The sequence below is a fragment of the Schistocerca serialis genome, chromosome 2 (genome assembly GCF_023864345.2).
Source record: "Schistocerca serialis cubense isolate TAMUIC-IGC-003099 chromosome 2, iqSchSeri2.2, whole genome shotgun sequence".
In the NCBI taxonomy this organism is placed as follows: Eukaryota; Metazoa; Arthropoda; class Insecta; order Orthoptera; family Acrididae; genus Schistocerca; species Schistocerca serialis.
In genome coordinates, this window is record NC_064639.1 from 879891995 (window position 1) to 879899119 (window position 7125).

Consider the following 7125-nt stretch of genomic DNA (forward strand, 5'->3'; position numbering starts at 1 on the left):
ACATTTACACTGCACAAACTGTATAACTTTGAACTCTCAGGGGCCATCAGGTGGTGTGAAGGTAGTCTGTTCCTTGTTGGTCTCGTTAGACTCTGTCTGTCAGTAGCCAGTCTACATGTCTACAGATGAAACTACTTTGCTTTTTTAGTCTAGGGTGTCATCAATAAGCGGCAAAAGAAACAAACCTTTCCTGAAGAATCTGCCGAGTGGTCAGTAGTAGATGGAGAAACACCATGTACGCCATTCTTCTCCTTCACAAGGACAACGGGAAAGGACCAGAAACTCTCCAAACGTTTAATGATAACATCTTCTCCAGTGCCTTTCGGATTATCCCCGTTGAGCTGCCGATACGCTACAACAGCGCTTTTAGACTGAAATTTGACAACAATAGCTAACAATCGCCGCATTGTTCCTCAGTTAGACCAGCAGTATCCTGCTCTGTGTTGTCTGTAATGATGGCGATACACGATTCGTTGTCGATGGCGCTGAGCTGCCCTTCGTGATTACTTTGGCTGCCACTATTCACATTCCTTTAAGGACAGGCTGCGACTACTCGTGATAAATAGTGATTCACAATTCTCCTTGACCAACTACGCGCTTATCATCGTCGATGGCATATAGATTTTACTTGTGAGTCTGAGTACTGTTTTGCGTTCGACAAATGCTTTAGTGTTTAATTGAGCATTTCAACTGACTACGCAAACACACTGACAGTGGTGTGATAGTAACGTGTTCAACGGAACCAATGGCGCAGAACAAACTTCGTTATGTGTAGTGGTGGGGATAGTGTATGACTACTTGTGAAACCTACAGTGAGTCCCATCCTAAGATAACATTTGTATTGCGACAAATCTCATACTGAACCATTTTGTTTGTGCGCATTGCACCTGTTGTTATGCTAATTGATTTATGACCCATTGGGTGTTGATTTATGACCTCCATGTCCTTCTGAGAATTCCTCACATGTTCCCCTATGGGAAATCCCTAACTCTTCCCCCCCCCCCCTCCACCTCACTGATACCAACACTCTTTAGATACAAAATTAATTGACTAATAAATTAAAGTGTTCAATTAATTACCGCCTCTCCCCCTGGTAAATCCCCCATTCCTCCTCCCCTCCACTCCTCCCCTCCTCTCCCCCACCATCACCTCCTCTACCCCTCCCCCACTCACTCCCTTCCACATTTCTCCCCTCCCCACCATCTTCTGGAGATTGCAGGAAAAAGACTCGGTCTATGTTGAAGATGATGGAGCTCATGATAAGAAATTCAAATCATTTTCAATAACGTATTGTTCAATTCAGTTAGAATACTTTTTATTTATTCACCCATGGCATACACCCCGTCACTAGCGTACGCTTTCCTCTGTTAAAAAAAATACAGTTTACTCTATCCGAGATGGGGATCTTGTTGCCCTTACACCTCGAATTTCTAATGAGAAATGTAGGTTTCACCTATCTATACAAGTTATTTTCGCAGACAGAAGAAATCAGAGCACTCAGGAGTTTTCACATAGCTAAGGTTTCGTTACTTGTGTCAAAACCTCTAACACAGTATGGCTTCGTTATATTTCCTCTAACTATTCTATCATCATATAAACAAAAAATCTATTCTTATCAGCTTAGTATCTGTTACATCCAGCATCAACGGACTAGTATATTAAACTCATTGTTGGCTGATTACAGAGTGCTAAGAGCATGTTCCACCTCTGTCACAGGATACCCCCTCATCGTTGAACTGTTTTAAAGTAGCCAGATGCCTCGTCACCTACGAAGTGTGCCTCATCACCTATAAAGTCTCTTAAGGTAGCACCACAGTGGCGTTTTAAACGTGAGGTTTATAGCATGTGTCACTTCATAAATTGGATAATATAGCTGACTATTACGATGGTCATCTATCGCTGTGTAGATGGTACACTGAAATTTCGTTAGAATGTTTCGCTGCAACGAAAAGAGGCCTGATTACTGCTCCAATTCGCCTATCATATCTGTGGTACTCTCACCCTCACTTTCATCCGCCTGAGGGCACGTCATTGCTATAAGACTGATTGAATAATTATTTAAACTGATCATGAGATCCCCTATGCAAGATGAGAGATTGTTTGCTGCATTCGCGTTTCACTTGTCAGGTAGCTCATGTGGGAATCCCTGTCGGGAAGATTATGTTCTCTTTGAGTCATGTTGACGAGGAAATTTAAAGAACCAACATTTGAGCCTAAATGCAGGTGGTTTCTGCTGGTCCCAACATACATTATTCATAATGACCACGAAGATTAGAAACGAGAAATTAGCGCTCGTATAGAGGCATAGAGACAGTCCTTTTCCCTGGCTCTATTTGCGATTCATATCTGAAAGTAAATGACTATTAGTGGTACAGAGTACCCTGCGGCACACACAGTACGATGGCTTGCGAAGAAAGCATACAGCTGTAAATGTAGTCTACCTATTAAGATGCCATTCCATCCATTTATATCTACATATAAATCACGGAAGAATGTTGTATCTTATTTATCGAGGGACTAAATACCGAACTTGTGCTGCTGTTTGTCTCACGGTAAAAATCCTCGTATTAGTCCTAATATTCTCAGCGTGTCTAAATTGTTGCCGTTCACAGCAGCTCAGCTGCTGTAATGTCAGCTTATTATTCAAACTAATTGACTGAATATACACTACCACTCACTTTCTGCATGAAGTGAGCGTCGTGTACTCTCCAGGTGTATCTCTTCTGCTTGCTACAACCGGTATTGCACTGAACCGATAGGCCTCACCATACATCCTGTAAGGGGTGTAGCCTTGCGCTTTTGAAATGAATACTGTGACGGCAACAGCGGAGATAGCGGATAACTACTGTAATCAATGAAATCTCCAGCTCTCTGAGGATGATCTCACACTTGTGATATGAACCTATGCTTGCTCCATTCGTTTCTGAACCAAGAACATTGAATATTGCGTTCAACATACAACACAAGCACATAATACCACCCAAAAGTCCTTAAACATATATTCAGCCAACAAATTCCACACACTATGGTGAGTATAAGACTTCACAAACAACGTAATGTTGGTAGGACCAAGCAACAACACGATAAACAATATTGAGCGAACATTTTTGGATGGATTGACTAGACTTATTAACTGGTACTATTGTGTTGTAGGAAGAGAGACACATAAACCTCTGATAGGCGAACAACTATTAAAAAAGTTAAGAAACACAACAGCATCTCGCTCTTTGTTCTACAGGAAGATGGAACTCTGTAATAACATCACAGAACTATCGGAAAGAAATCTCCCACTAGAATAGTGCATGTGACTTCCTATCTAAAAAAAGACCCCTTTTCCTAGAACAAGGTATGTGTCTTCACCTCGAGATGTGGAGAGAGATTAAGCAGCTTAGAACCAATCTTGCTTCAACTACGTCCCCTCCTCATTACGTCTCCTCCCCCTGTAGGTAGGAATACTAGTTTTTCCAGGCCTGTTTTATCCTGTCGCTGACGGTACACAAAGAACTCTATCCACTGCAGTTGCTCTGCTCTGGTCGATGCTTGGTCGACAATGAAACACTGTTTGACGCCTCCAGAAATCAAACGTGTTTCTACGAAGTGACGACCCCTGGAACAATAGCGAAACACTAGACTATTCGTCACGGAACGATCAATAGCATACTACAGCCCAGGGATATGTTTCGCGGTGGGAAGACGCATCACTCACCAGAGGGGTGCTATTCAATACCCTAGCGCCAGTCACCACGCTGACGCCGTCCGCTTCCATCAGCAGCCTCCCATTGCAAGAGCACTCAGAATTAGTGTCTGTGGAAGTCATGTAAATAAATGGACCCGCATATTGGTATTACGTAGCTTTTAGATCCATGAATATTAACACAGAACAGTGGCCTTCGCGCTATCTATTCACATCTCGGAACCGCGCGGTTTAGCAGCGTGGTTCCAGGCGTCTTGTCAAGGTTCGCGTGGCTCCCCCCATAGGAGGTTCGAGTCCTCCCTCTGGCCTGGGTGTATGTGTTGTCCTTAGCGTAAGTTAGTTTAAGTTAGAATAAGTACTGCGTAAGCTTAGGGGCCGATGACCTCAGCAGTTTGGTCCCATAAGACCTTACCACAAATTTCCAATTTTTTTCCACATGTCGGAAAACCAAACCGTCATTTTTACACTCGACCGCAAGCTACAATTCTCGGTCTACGATACACATGTCTATGAAGCATGAGCAAACCATCGAGCTCGGACCTTTATAACAATCATTTTTGTCGTATTTTTCCTCAGTTTTACATAATTTTCACCAGTTTTGCAATTTTATCAGACTTATCGATAATTTAAACGAATATTACCGAATTACTCGAACTAGAAACCAAAGCTCCAGATGAATTATCACTCCAACTCCACGTCCATCTAGTGATGCTATCTGCCAATGACTTTGCAGCATGGTTCTCAATTTCTTTATCTGTGCTAAGCCACCATCTCTATTACTTGGCGAGTGCTATATACATGTGGACATATCGTGATCCCTATCACATTGGTAGCATCACGTGACGCAAATACTGGTTCAAAAATGGCTCTGAGCACTATGGGACTCAACTGCTGAGGTCATTAGTCCCCTAGAACTTAGAACTAGTTAAACCCAACTAACCTAAGGACATCACAAACATCCATGCCAGAGGCAGGATTCGAACCTGCGACCGTAGCGGTCTTGCGGTTCCAGACTGCAGCGCCTTTAACCGCACGGCGCAAATACTGTTTTGTAGTGTGGGAAATAGCCAGCAGCAGAGAGGAGGTGCAAAAACTGCTTTACTCTAGATGCAGCGAAAATACTACTCACCTTGCGAAGGGGCTATTGTGATCAGTTTCATTAATTATTCAATCAACTTGGTATCAATGACTAGCGGCCAGGCAGGTGGAAATGAGGGCGAGAATACTACAGATATGGTTCTCAAGTTGGAACAGTAAACAGGCGTTTCTTCTATGCTCGCATAAGCTGTCACCAACACACCGATTGTCAAAGATGAAGCGCAAACATCGATTAGTAGGCGCTAGAGCAAGCATGCCTATCACAAGAGAGACCAGAGACACATCTACAAGCAACAAGCCACCAACTCCCTTTCGACGGCATGCATGTAGGCGGTCCTCGCTGACTGGAGAGCCTCACTCACTCAGTCATCGAGTTTGGCGTCTGCCAGTACAGTTGCAGAGCGGGTTTAGTTCGTCACAGGCTACGATAGTGCATAGAGACCAGATTAGTGACTATAGCAAGACAAGTTTACCTCACCACAACTGTACTTTACTATCAGTGAGACATTACATCAGTCTGCAAGAGAACTATCACTGATGAGCTTTTACCACAAAACAAGGACGCTATTCAAGTTGAGTAAATGTTCCAGTTCAAGTAAATGAAGAACCGTATTAATCCAGGTGTGCGTTTGTATTGTAGAAACAGGATACTGGCCAACTTAAGAACTTTCTCTCCGTTGCCTCCTTGCAGTACAAGACTCTACATTTTGGTTGGGGGCGAAATCTTTTAACGAAACTTCAGCTCCCACCCACACAGGAAGAGATGACCATCGTAACAGAATCAGTTATATTACCGAATATATAACGGGATACGTTGTATAAACCTAATATTTACAACGCCTCTGTGATGCTACCTTAAGAGCCTTCGTAGGTGACGAAGGCATACAGCTACTTGAACAAAGTTCAAAAGTGAGGAGGCATCGTCTGACAGAGGTAGAACATGCTCTTAGCTCCCTGTCATGAGCCAAAAGGGAGTTTAATCTTCTAGTCCAGTGATGAAGGCCATAACAGATATTACGCTGATAAGAACAGATTCTTTCGTTTACCTGATGTGGAGAATAGTTACAGGAAATATAGCCTATGCCATGCTGTTGTACAGGATTTTCACAAGTAGTGGTGTGAAAACGTCTGTATGCTCCGGTTTCTTCTGTCTTGGGAAATAGTATAAAAAGGGGGGAATCTACATTTTAAGTGAGAAATTCGAGGTGGATGGACAACATCATCCATGTCTCAGATTGAGTGAAGTGGATATTTTAAACTTGGAAGAGTCTATGTCAGGCGTGGAACCGTAGCTATAGCTAAACACCCAAGCCCTACCTGACTGTCTCTCAGTATGCTGTGAAACGTCCCCTTTGAACAATTATGCACGGCTGTGCTTAAACTGACACACAACGCAATCTGACTATCAAAGGTCCCTGCAAAAGAATGGCCCTGAGTAACATTAAACTATACCTTTCAGAAATTACTTACCTCAAAAAAATCTTCGTTCTGGAACTACTGCAATACAGCGAGCGCCACTACTGCCAGCTAAATAAAAGATTCAAACTACGGAAGGCACTAACTACTGATAGGCATAGTTAGCAAATGAAAGATTTTAATAGAGAACAAACAACGTATTTACCTTAATAGTCATAATATATATAGTAGTTCATGACAAATTACAAAACTCCGCGATCTCTCTCCCCACATCCACCACTGCTGGCGGCTCACCTCCAACTGCGCAACGCTACGCGCTGTTCACATCCAGCTGCCGCTGCCCAACACTACAATGGCAGACAACAATGCAAACTAGCCACAGACTGCACACAGCACAGCCAGTGATTTTTATACAAAGGTGGCGTTACCAATAAAAAAGCCTAAACAGCCTACTTACAGCTGCAACCAGCAGTAGGAGCAGTCACGGGGGATTGGCGAAGTAGAAGTGACGGCTTAGCCTGTGACGACTGGTTAGTTACAAAGAATGCTCCAACCTCTCTGCTCTTACTCCGCTATTCAACACCGTCTGGGTGGCTGAATAGCAAAGCATCCAGTGTGGTGGTTGTGTGGTGACAAAAGTAATGAAGTATGCTGCGTGAGAACATTCAGTATGGCATGTGTTTGCACTGAACGATTATTCCGCCAATTTAAATTGATTGCTTGACTGCTGTGCGGTCACAGTGACGTATTCTCTAGCCTCTGAGCCACTGTTGTGGCTAGAGATTTGTGCGCAACTGCTGTCGTGGTCGATGTACGTGTGGACCCCACCCAACCGGCGGAGGCGGTGCTCTCTGGTAGTCGGCAGATGGTGCACAGTTTACGACTGCAAGTGTTTGCAATCGGAAGGCTTTTTTGCC

General features: G+C 43.6%; 1 non-coding gene across 1 annotated transcript; it reads right to left on the reverse strand.

Annotated features, from left to right (window-relative positions):
- Window positions 1–5681: 5681 nt before the first annotated feature.
- Window positions 5682–5867, reverse strand: LOC126458730 (U2 spliceosomal RNA). The gene has a single exon (XR_007585704.1). It is a non-coding gene; the product is annotated as a U2 spliceosomal RNA (small nuclear RNA).
- Window positions 5868–7125: the final 1258 nt, after the last annotated feature.